Source organism: Caretta caretta, chromosome 8 (genome assembly GCF_965140235.1).
Source record: "Caretta caretta isolate rCarCar2 chromosome 8, rCarCar1.hap1, whole genome shotgun sequence".
In the NCBI taxonomy this organism is placed as follows: domain Eukaryota; kingdom Metazoa; phylum Chordata; order Testudines; family Cheloniidae; genus Caretta; species Caretta caretta.
The window spans coordinates 65654569-65667183 of record NC_134213.1 but is presented as its reverse complement, the minus strand read 5'-3'; the positions used below and the strand labels follow the sequence as shown (position 1 = coordinate 65667183).

At 40.0% G+C, this 12615-nt stretch overlaps 1 protein-coding gene across 17 annotated transcripts in view; it reads left to right on the top strand.

Moving 5' to 3' along the window:
• LOC125641564 (uncharacterized) overlaps window positions 1–12615 on the top strand; it is a 123797-nt gene that overhangs the window by 68733 nt on the left and 42449 nt on the right. For 16 of the 17 annotated variants that reach the window (XR_012669675.1, XR_012669672.1, XR_012669676.1 and 13 more), the window contains one exon: window positions 7948–8079. The gene's annotated coding sequence lies outside the window, so the exon portion shown is untranslated. Of the gene's footprint in view, window positions 1–7947; window positions 8080–9173; window positions 9608–12615 lie in introns of those variants that run through there. The other variant, XR_007358086.2, reaches the window with a different exon arrangement.

Here is a 12615-nt window from a genome sequence, read left to right as displayed (position 1 = left end):
TTCAGGTAGTTGAAAGCAGCTATCAAATCCCCCCTCATTCTTCTCTTCCTCAGACTAAACAATCCCAGTTGCCTCAGCCTCTCCTCATAAGTCATGTGTTCCAGTCCCCTAATCATTTTTGTTGCCCTCCGCTGGACGTTTTCCAATTTTTCCACATCCTTCTTGTAGTGTGGGGCCCAAAACTGGACGCAGTACTCCAGATGAGGCCTCACCAATGTCAAATAGAGGGGAACGATCACGCCCCTCGATCTGCTGGCAATGCCCCTACTTATACATCCCAAAATGCCATTGGCCTTCTTGGCAACAAGGGCACACTGTTGACTCATACCGAGCTTCTCGTCCGCTGTAACCCCTAGGTCCTTTTCTGCAGAAGTGCTGCCTAGCCATTCGGTCCCTAGTCTGTAGCAGTGCATGGGATTCTTCCGTCCTAAGTGCAGGACTCTGCACTTCTCCTTGTTGAACCTCATCAGATTTCTTTTGGCCCAATCTCCTAATTTGTCTAGGTCCCTCTGTATCCTATCCCTACCCTCCAGCGTATCTACCTCTCCTCCCAGTTTAGTGTCATCTGCAAACTTGCTGAGGTTGCAATCCACACCATCCTCGAGATCATTTATGAAGGTATTGAACAAAACTGGCCCGAGGACCGACCCTTGGGGCACTCCACTTGATACCAGCTGCCAACTAGACATGGAGCCATTGATCACTACCTGTTGAGCCCGACAATCTAGCCAGCTTTCTATCCACCTTATCGTCCAATCATCCAGCCCATACTTCATTAACTTACTGGCAAGAATACTGTGGGAGACCATGTCAAAAGCTTTGCTAAAGTCAAGGAACAACACGTTCACTGCTTTCCCCTCATGCACAGAGCCAGTTATCTCGTCATAGAAGGCAATTAGATTAGTCAGGCATGACTTGCCCTTGGTGAATCCATGCTGACTGTTCCTGATCACTTTCCTCTCCCCTAAGTGCTTCAGAATTGATTCCTTGAGGACCTGCTTCATGATTTTTCCAGGGACTGAGGTGAGGCTGACTGGCCTGTAGTTTCCAGGATCCTCCTCCTTCCCTTTTTTAAAGATGGGCACTACATTAGCCTTTTTTCCAGTTGTCTGGGACCTCCCCCGATCACCATGAGTTTTCAAAGATAACGGCCAATGGCTCTGCAATCACATCCGCCAACTCCTTTAGCACTCTCGGATGCAGCGCATCCAGCTCCATGGACTTGTGCTCGTCCAGTTTTTCTAAACAGTCCTGAACCAGGAACTGAAGGATAAAGAAAAGGAGACTTTATATAAAACAAACCAAACAAACAAACAAAAAAGAACCCACCACACAGCAACCAACCAAAAAACCACCTCACCCCTCTTCCCAACTCTCCAATTACCCCACTCAGCACACGTTGTACTTCAACAATCCCTTCCACCTGGCATTTTCCTATTGGAAAAAAAAATAAAGTAGGGGTCCTGTTTAGTCTTGTCAATAGAAAGCAAGAGTCGACAGTGCTTATTGAACCATAAAGTGCCCTGCAAAGGACAGCCACGCTCACTGTACAGGAAGCAGGACACTAGGTAGGCAGAGAGGACAAAGCCTTAGATTATAAAGATTACTATCTTGCATAAAAGTTGAGAAGGGGTTTGTAGCCTTTGATCTACTATTTTATCCCTCTATGGGTAACTAATTTTCTTTAGTCACAGATACATTGCACAATATATACCTGCTCATGCACATACAAATGTATTTTAAAGGGGTAAAAGAAGACTAACAATAAGCCACTGTACTAACAGGTTTCTGGTCCACTTCAGATGGTTGAAGCTACTGGAGCAAGTGCCAAAGTAGAGTGGCCCTGGCTATATTAAACATGTACATTTTGGGTCTGTTCCTCTCAGCTGTTGAGCATGCAATTTATGTCAAGCTCAGCAGAACTGAGCCCATAATCAGCATATTTGTTTTGAATGGGTGTAGCTGGGTGCTCAGAATTTTTGAAAATTTGGCAGTTTATTTAGGAGATTAGCTTTGGGTAATTAACCCCTCCACCCCAAATTCTTGTCCATGTGTAAATAATTTCTGTAAATTCTCAGATGTTATGCAATGCTTGAGGTGGTCCTCATGACTGCAAGTGGGGAAAGGTGCTTGAGTCTCTGTCCATGAGACACCTTATGGAATAGGTTGGAGTCCTTGTCACATAGTATCTGCATTCCAGAAGCGGTGGTAAAAGTCTGAGATGTGACACTGAAAAACTGAGATCTACTGAGAGAACCTCTACTGCAAAAATTCTCATCTTGTTTTGTCTCCTCTGAGCAAGTCTAGGACAACACAGCAACATTTTCCTCCCAAGTGGGCAATCTCACATTAGTAGCAACTTTATCATTAATCATCAGCTCTATTTTGTGCATTCTGTACTAGCCTCAATACTAGACTGTGTGATGTACTCCTTACTTAGAATTAAACTGTGGATCGAGAAACTATTGCCATATTTGAGTGTAGCAGGCAGGGACTTCAGCAGCAGTGGCTGGGGTTGACCTGCCAGTAGAAAACTTCTGGAGGCACTGGAGCAGCAATCGCTATAATTTTGAAAAGGGCACAACATGAGTTCTCTCCACTGCAGGCCACTGTGGAGTGTATGGTGGCATTGGTGGTGCTAACTCTCTCCCCCCGTGCTTCAAATCAGGAAATATGGACTACTCCCTGTGCAGAAATGCAATAGGAACAGGGCTGGATTTCACCTGTATACTTATGGAGCCAGAGTATGACCCTTGATTTCTTGGTAAGTTTCATGAAAATTGAAAAATTTTCTTTGGAACATGCAGATACTTAAATGATAAATATATGCTCCTGTAGCATTAAAGTCGTTTCTGTTCCAAGAGAAATTGCCTGTCCTGCAGGACGAGTTCTACAGAGTCCCTCCCTCCCTGCAGGATAGGTGAGATTTTAAGGCTATGGGTCTGCAGAAATAAACACCTGCCTATAATACATGAAAGGATTATTCTTGATTGTCAAAATGCTACTTAATGGCCTGATCCAGTTACTACTTGTCTCAGTGCACAGCCAATGATTCATGGAAATTCTACCACCCTCCCAAACTCTAGAGACACAGGAGTTTGTTCTACTAGGCTCTAACAGAAGAAAGCTCTCCTTTCCTGGGATTGTAGGAGCACCACTCCTTTCCCAAGAAGATCGTTATTGACATTGTTCTAGAAATGGGGTTGTTGAGAAAGCTCTTAGGGGAACCCAATGCATCTTTGTAGGAAGGCTGAGCATCTTAATACTTGGTGTGTAGGGAATGGGTTACCCTCCAGTTGCCTGAACATCATCAGCAGATTAAAATACAAGAGTTGAAAATGGGCTAAACTTATTAAGCTTCTCAATAGTTGTTGGTCAGCTGAACTGTTCAGCTGATGTCTTCTTAGCCATCAGTAAGCCATCTATAGTCATTATGTCTGAGAACAATGGACATACTAGCAAGTCAAGATGACAATATTGTTAATGCCCAGGATGCTGTTTGTACTTGAGAACAACAAATTTCCATCTTCAAAGAACGCTAGAAGTCTTAACTCTAGGCCAAATCCTCCCTTGTGATGAGCATTAGAGTGATGATTGAGGTGAAGAGACCCTGGGGAGCTTCTCTGTATCCCCAAACCAGTATGCCATACAATTGCACTAGAGGAGTCCTACTAACATTCAAGACAGAAGCCTTTGTACTGCAATCCACAGCACTTCAAGATCCCAAGTGGGGGGAAGGGGGCATGATGTGTCAGCTGTGGATGTGATAGTGTTCAGTTGTCTAGTGTGTACGCAGAGGTTGGCACAGTCACTAGCTCTCATTTTCAGAGCAGCAGTAAGGTGAACTGAGCATTCCCACCAATCCCTTTCAACCTCAGTTCCACCTAACTAGTCCTGTTGGTGCTGGTGGGCAGTCCAACAGTAAATGCTGATCCAGTGCCACTTCATCTCCCTCACATGGCCACATCTCAAGAGTAGAATTTCACCCCATATACTCATAGGATTAGTTCATCCACCATTGAAATGCTCAGCCTCTGATGTTGAAGATTGGTTATGCAGCTAGTTAATAGTAACAGTGATATTTTTAGGACAGGAAGTGAAGTACAATGCTACAACCAGTTGACGCTACCTAGGATATTATGTGAGAAATAATGTAATAATTATGCCTGAAACTTGTTCAGTACACAGAGCTTTCAAAAAAAAAAAATAAGGGTGTTAAAGCACTATGGTATATTCACTGCCAAAATGATAAGGTTATCACTGATTTAGTGCCCTGCAGACTTTAAAGTTGCAATTCTGAGTGGAGTGCCATTTGTGCCTTGAGCTCATTTCCATCTTAAACATATGCTTAGTATTGAATGCCTTATTTAAGACCCTAGACAATGTTCAATGTCATGTTTCCTAGAAGAATAAAATTCCTTGTGCCTACTCTAGATACAATTTGCAAGTTATCAGCATATAAAGTAGGTCTGTACACAATAACGCTATTTAGGGTTTATATAGTATTTTAATGTCTGTATAGTGCTTTGAACAAATTCATCTTTGTGAGGCAGGTAACTCTTATCCATCTTTTAGACAAGGGAAATAGACACTGAGGGTAAAAACACTCACCTTGGTTGAAAGTAACTGAGTGGCAGAGTTAGGATTATTAGAATTTTGTAGTTCCAAGGGTTCAATTCTACAGTGAATCAGAAAGAAAGGGGGAACAAGTTTAAATCGTATTGTTACTCCACCAGACTCTGAAGGGTGATGGGAGCACGCATATACATCTGAACCGTTAAATGTCATCTTTGCTTTAAAATAGGATCTCTAGAGGAAACGCTAAAAACATCCTTCTCTCTCTAATTAGCAATTCATTTTGATCTTACACGATGAATAACCTGAAATATAGCCATTATAGTCACGCAGCGCTGCCATCAGCAAAAAACACACGTAATGTGCAAAATGGATTAAAATAGCTCCTAGATGACAAAACCAATTTCAGGGTTCTATTATGTTAGGCGCTGTACAAACCCATTTAAGCAGGGACAGTTTCTTGTAAAGAGATTTTGAAAACAAGGCAGATCAAGGGCCGTAGAAACAAAGTAATATGTCCACTTTACAGCTAGGGAACCGAGGTACAGAGATTAAGCTCAAGAGGACATGGAAAATCTGTTAGAAGCAGAAATTGAATACACATCTCCCAATCCAGTACCTAGACCAGAAAGTCATCCTCTCTTCTAAAATCTGTTCATGCTCTTGAATGCAGGCAATTATCCTGCTCCCTCTTGATCCAAGGAAACAAATGTCTAGTTGAGCTTTATATAAAGCCCCAATCCTGCACTAGGTACTGTATAGATGCAGGATTGGGTTTGCAGTCTAAAATTCAATTACTACAGAGACTTCAAAGTTAATACCTTATTGTTCATATAAAATTATCCATACTTTGCACTAACTACCATAAAGGTTGCTTTGCAAATATTTATGAAGGGAACCTCACAATACCATTCCTGTCAGGAGGGGAAATATTATATTCCCATTTTACAGATGAGTGCACTCAAAAACAAAACAGCTCTTAGCACTTAAGACACTGAATGCACTTATGCACTTTCAGACTTCAACAACAATTACTTCTATAGTGCCTTTCATCCACGGATCTTAACATGATTTACAAAAGCAGACAAGTATTTTAATCTCTGTTTTACAGATGGGGACAAGGAGACAAAGCCCTGAAGAGAGCAGAACCAGCAATAGAAAGAGCTCTGATCTCCTAACTCCCAGCCCAGTACCCTATTTATTGGGCAACATTGCCTCACATGTACTTAAACATTTGCTTGTGAACAACTACAGCTGGCAGGTGCACCAGATATTTTATGAGTGCAGCTTTAAAATTATTGGCTTCAGTGACTTGTATGCAAAAAATTAAATAATGTGGCAGAGTTGGGACTAGAGAGCACAGATCTCCAAATTCATCATTTTGGTCTTTAACCACTAGACTATGTTCTATGTCAGATAAGGAAAGTATGTCTGTCTGAGGCAATCAAAACAGGAGAGATGGTAAGAAATGGTCTTCAAAAGGTGATAGTGAGTACAGAGAGTTACTAGCTGAACTGCTTGTGCTTTAGCTTGAGCCTATCATGTTGCTTCTAATTTTCACCTCATCTTTGATTTAGCTTCCACTTGACACGTTTTGGGCCTGGGCCACACAGATCTCTATGCCAGACTGTTTGCAATTCCGAGTGTTTTGCCTTGCCTAGAAAGTTAGATTGCTGAAATATTTGCTAGAATAAATAGAGGTTAAGTGTGAAGTCAGTAGGTGAGCTTTGCTTCACGGATATTGGTATAAAAAGCAGTTGCCATACTACTTTGAGTGATCTAAAGAACAGATGTTTGTATGTGATTTATGAACACAAATGTGTTCATCTTCCATAAATAGCAATATGTTCCAGTAACAAACTGAATAGAGAATTCTAGCCCAAGAGGGCTGGGCAACTGCAGGCAGTATTTGAAATTGTCCATTAATTCTTGGTTTTACATGAAAAATAGACTATAAATCCAATCCTGTAATCCCTTCACATTTGAGTGGTTCCTCTGATTTCAAAATAGGACTATTCATGTAAGTATGGCATAATCAGACCTGATAATACAGATGTCTGTTTAAGATAATTAAATGTAATTAAATCAATAATAATGACATTCAATATACAGTAAATGCACTTTGGAAACATTACATTAATATGACCTAGTTTGTATTTTAGTCATTATCAGAATTTTAGCAAATTTCCAAAGCTAAAAATTTTATGGCTAAGTATTCACTGAAAGCTTCTAGTTCTCTGAATAATTTCTGTAAGAGTAATCAAATATTTGATTAAGCAAATAGGTCATCACCACTGCTCACACTTGCACTGGTCCTAAACTATTGTGGTTAAACAGCATCCCATTTCTCAGAAAGATTGTGTTGCAGACATGTAATATTAGCTGATGTGCTTAATTTTAACAGCACAGTTAATTTTTGGACAGCAAGTTTACTCAAAAACCATCTTCAGTAACCATCAGTGAAATCTTGTGGACTGAGGGAAGCTATGTATTTATTCAGCAATTTGCCATGTAGGTCACAAAGTTTTTAAAAGATTTCTATAGCTGCTATTTTATTTCAAAACAGGTTTTCTAACATGCCAACATTTATTCTTTAAATTTCATGGGCAGTTGCATTACACCAGGAATACATTTGGTACACAGTATAGTTTCCATTTGTACACACATTATATATACATACATATATACACACCATATCACTAGAAAAAATGGCTCCATAAGTGGCAGAATTTACACAAAGCAATCTATTATGATTCGTATTGAATATAACATTTTCCCTTTCTGTGTTAGACTGGTAAGTGGTATTGCTCTGACATGTTACACAGCTGCTACTCTTTTCCCCAGAGGTGGCTGCATTTCATGGTGGGTGAAAGGATTCCCTAGAACATCCTTTTGCTCCAGTACTACACAAGGATATTAAAATATTTTCATAAACTTTAAGACCAGATGAGACCATTATGACAATCTAATCTGATCTCCTGCGTACACCAGCCATCTAATGCCACCCCGTAACTCCCACATTGAGTCCATATTTAGGAATTGATTCTGCACTCCCAACACACCCCAAACTTCTATGCACTTCAGTTAGGGTTTGTAAAAATATTGTGAGATCAGATAATACTGCTTCACAGTTTAGGTTCTGTTGTTGTCTTTTACCCATGTGTTGCAGAAGTGAATGCTTCTTCCCCACCCCCCTTTCTGCTACAGAAGGACTTCCTTTCTTGCAGTGTCCATAAATTTTTACTTTTAACACTAAGTTTCATTTCAATAAGTTACTAGCATTGGACAGCCAGCCAAGAAAAAAAATAAAGCTTCTGTTGACAATGGTCAAGTGGATTTAACTCATTCTTTGTGTGTGTTACTTTATTTCAGGTCCAGTGTCAATACAATATGAAGATGTGGCATTTGAGAGGGTTATATATATATATATATATATATATATATATATATATATATATATATTTTAAATGGAGAAACAACATGAAAAATGGAACAGAAGAACAGGTAAACTGGTTTTAAAAGGGAATAAAAAGGAGCCAATAATTATGCCTCACTCTACTTGCAAATCATGCTCAGGACCTCATATGGTGCGAACTGGCCTAGCTCTATTGATACCAATAGAGCTATGCCAATTTATACTAGCTGAGGATCTGTCTTAATACCATTTTTAGATACTGCCACTGGAATTCACACTTTCGTGTCAAAATTGAAAAAGAGTTTGAAAATGCACTATCTTTCTTCCTGTCTCCAAGTGTATAACTGAAGGCTTGCTGACTGTGGGAGATTAATGAAAGTAGCCAAAAACTGTGCACAAGTGATTGTTTGTGACACGTGCAGAACAATGTGTTTTTGCCCCTTGCTTCTAGACAAATGAATATTTATATGCAAGGCATAATTTTCCCTCTAGTAACAATTTAACAACATCAAGGGGATGCTATTAACTGTTAAACGTTGTCAGTGCAAGTTAAAGATGCTGTAAGCCACTCAAAGCCTTTACCACTGAGCTACATTAACATAATCTTTCAATCAGTGCAGAAGCTGCATAGAATTTTTTTTTAAATGTATCCCTAAAAAGCAATGCTAGGAGTGCAATACTTAGAACTTGTGTGTACTTTCAAGAAATCCCCAATTCCAGACTATTTGTATAACCAGGTGCTTGTCTTAACAATCTCACTGCATGTAAAGGTAGCAAGATAGATTCAAAAGGATGTTTGATGCAGTCAACATGGATCCAGACTTATTTGGCATCTATCATGTATTCCGCAATCGGTGGGTGGGTATGTGGAGGAGGAAAAAGGAAGGTGAGGGACAAAGAAGAGGGCAGGGAAGAGTTTCAAATTAAAGCTGCAGTCACTATTTCCAAATAGGGAAAGGAAGCCTAAATAACTATACCATATAGGGAAACTGATAAACATGAGTGGTAGTGAACAGTAAAATCTAGTTGCTGATATTAGCCAATATTATGCAGTTAAACATTCTTCTTTGATACCAGATAAAAAAGTCAAGATATGGACTCCTGTTAATTAGGAGTTGAGATGCAGCTTCCTCAGCAGCAAAGTAATTGTTTGTGCAACACACACCCCATATCTTCAATTTAGGTCAGCCATCAAGAAGAGGAAAAAAGGACTGGAGACTGAAGATGAGATGCTCTATTTCACACAGTTGCCCTCTGGAAGGACTGGCAAAGGCAGTCACTTAAATTAAGTGCAGGTCATCAGACAAGATATATAATCTATTCATGAAACAGACAACCTCAACAGCCCAAATCCCTATGGCCTTTACAGCGACACAATGAACTACTTCCTCATGTACCTCTGTCAATTCACGTTAGGTTCCTACTTTTTTAAAAGTGATATTTCATGTACATTATGACCCTATTGCTCATGGCAAGGAAAGTGCTTTGGTTTATTTATGACCTACTAACCTTAAATTTAAAAAAAGCATACAAGTAATCTGAATGTTCTCATAAGCCTGGAGATTTGAAATAAAACTTAAAATAAATCTGGCATTTGTAGCACAGCCAGCTAAGCTATATTTGCCCAGTTGGGATTTTTTTTTTTTAAATGAAAACCAGATGACAAGAGGAAAGTATTATTACCCTACATAAACTGCAGGTTTGGGGCATCGGGACTGCAGCTCATGAGTGCCTGGATTTCTCATGAGCCTCTGCTTCCATCAGCATAGAGTTAAATAAAGCAACACTGTGGTTTTACATCTATCTCCAGTCTAGAAGACTAGAATGAAAAGCCAGCTGTAGTTTTTGACATAGAATTTAACCCAGCCACAGAACCTAACCTTGGAAATAGAGAGGTTGGTTATCAGCCAGGCAAGATAGAGAGTGTGTGTGTGTGAGAGAGAGAGAGAGAGAGAGAGAGTGGGGGGGAGTGACAGAAAAGGAGAAGTAGAACTAAAAGAAATGGAGAATAAAAAGCAAACATCCTCCCTCTTCTATGCTAAAATGTGAGTGACCCTAAACTGCTCATTTAGCTGGGACAACGTTGACCACACGCAGATTGGAACAAAGGCCTGTCGAATCCAAGAGCCTGATTCTCCACTCACTCATGATGATGTAAATCAGGAGTAACCTCACTGAAGCCAATGGAGTTGCAGTGGAATAAAACCAGTGTGAGTGAGCAGATAATCAAGCCACAAGACTGTGGTCTGCTATATGTGGATACATCACAAGTTCTTGGCTGTATTGGCAAAACAAGTTTACTCTGCATTTACTTTGAATTCTGAAGCTTTCACAATTGCAAGTGATTCATTTCCCAGGCCAAAAAAAAAAAAAGAAAAGAAAAAGAAAAAGGAGCCTCCTGTCTACAACACACACTGTAGCCCACAGAAGAAAGAGGACTCCAGTTTATGCTACTACAGTCATGCTGATGCGCACCAGTATGATTTTCTGTTCGATAAAGGACAGCAAATCATTTATCTTAGTTTACTGTTACATGTTTAAAAAGTGGGGCAATCAATTCCAGTATATGCAGGTGTCATAAATATAAAGGGAAGGGGGTTAAGAAGCTCTGATACAGTACTATAAAATCCTCTTACCTGTAAAGGGTTAAGAAGCTCGGGTAAACTGGCTGGCACCTGACCAAGAAATGACCAATGTGGGGACAAGATACTTTTAAATCGGGGGAGGGGGGAGAAAGTCTGTGTGTCTGTGGGATACCTTTGCCGGGAACAGATCAAGGATGCAAGCCCTCCAACTCCTGTAAAGTTAGTAACTAATTTAGCTAGAAAATGCATTAGATTTTTCTTTTGTTTTTGGCTTGTGAAATTCACTGTGCCGGAGGGCATGTGTAGTTCTGTTTTTGTGTTTTTTTTGTAACTTAAGGTTTTGCTTAGAGGGATTCTCTATGTTTTGAATTGGATTACCCTGTAAAGTATTTACCATCCTGATTTTACAGAGGTGATTCTTTTACCTTTTCTTTAAATAAAATTCTTCTTTTAAGAACCTGATTGCTTTTTCATTGTTCTTAAGATCCAAGGGTTTGGGTCTGTGTTCACCTATACAAATTGGTGAGGATATTATCAAGCCTTCCCCAGGAAAGGGGATGTAGGGCTTGGGGGAATATTTTGGGAGAATAGGACTCCAACTGGTCCTTTCCCTGTTCTGTGTCTAAATCAATTGGTGGTGGCAGCATACTGTTCAAGGACAAGGCAGAATTTGTGCCTTGGGAAAAAGTTTTTAAACTAAGCTGGTAAAAATAAACTTAGGGGATCTTTCATGGTGGGTCCCCACATCTGTACCCTAGAGTTCAGAGTGGGGAGGGAACCTGACATGGTGCTAGCAGTGGGATCATTTTTGAACCAAAAGCACAGCAGGATTTTTAAAAGGACAATTTTTTCTCTCTGCTTGAAAAACAGGGAGAGTTTTTTAAAGCTGATTAGAGCTGAAGGTTCTGTCCCTTTGCCTGGAGACAGAGCAGCCGCATAACAAAAGTATCACACAGACAGACAAAGCCTTCCCCCGGCCCCCAGATTTGAAAGTATCTTGTCCCCCCATTGGTCATTTCATGGTCAGGTTCCAGCCAGGTTACCCGAGCTTCTTAACCCTTTACAGGTAAGAGGATTTTATAGTACTGTATCAGAGCTTCTTAACCCTTCCCTTTATATTTATGGCAGCAGGACAAATCAGTTAAAAGAAATAGCTATGACTTAAAGTCTTTGTCACGGAGCCTTATTTACCATACTATACTATACCATACCATACCATACCATACCATAAAGGAAATGGCACAGAGTCATGATATGTGGTGTCTTTTAGCTTTGGGGTTCCATTCATGTGAATATTAGCAAGTTGAACAAGAGATGCTTGAAGTGAAAATAGGTTATGCATTGATATGCCAAATATACCACACCAACCCCACTTGGAAACAAGATTTCAGATGCAGCACTTAATGAAAACCAACAAATCATCAGTTTCATGATAACTAGTTCTGCTGCACAGTAAGATAAAAACTCTCTAGTTGAGCTTGAACCTTTCAAGGGATTTCTCTTCTGCAGACCAATTCTGCTTGCCAGTGCAGATAGTAAGCAAGGTAGATGACTATGAATCAGAGGACAAAGCGAGACTTGTCTTTCCACTTCCCAACCCTTCCCATTAATGGCCAAAGACGACAAATCTTTGTTGCGTTACACATGAATTGCAATACTACGTACACTTCCTTTTCTCTAAAAGCCAGTTTTGATGGAAGAGAAAGTCTAAATGAACTGGCAAAGTTTAGAAGAAAGGCAAACAACTTCCATTATTGCTGGAGCCTTATCAGAATGAGCACTTCACAAAGTGTGATAATCAAATCCTTGATATGGACAAGACACTTCAAACAAACAAAAACAAAAAAAGCCTATCACACACACATCCCATTGCACTCCAAGAAGGAATCTCTAGGTTAGAATGACCCAGATAAGTTCACCTCTTGCTTTCATAACAGGGGGAGCGAACTGAAATTTACATTTAAAGAAAGTCTAACACTGCATCAGATTGCAATCTGATTACCTCTAAACTACTATAATGGGATTTCAGTTGACTTCTTA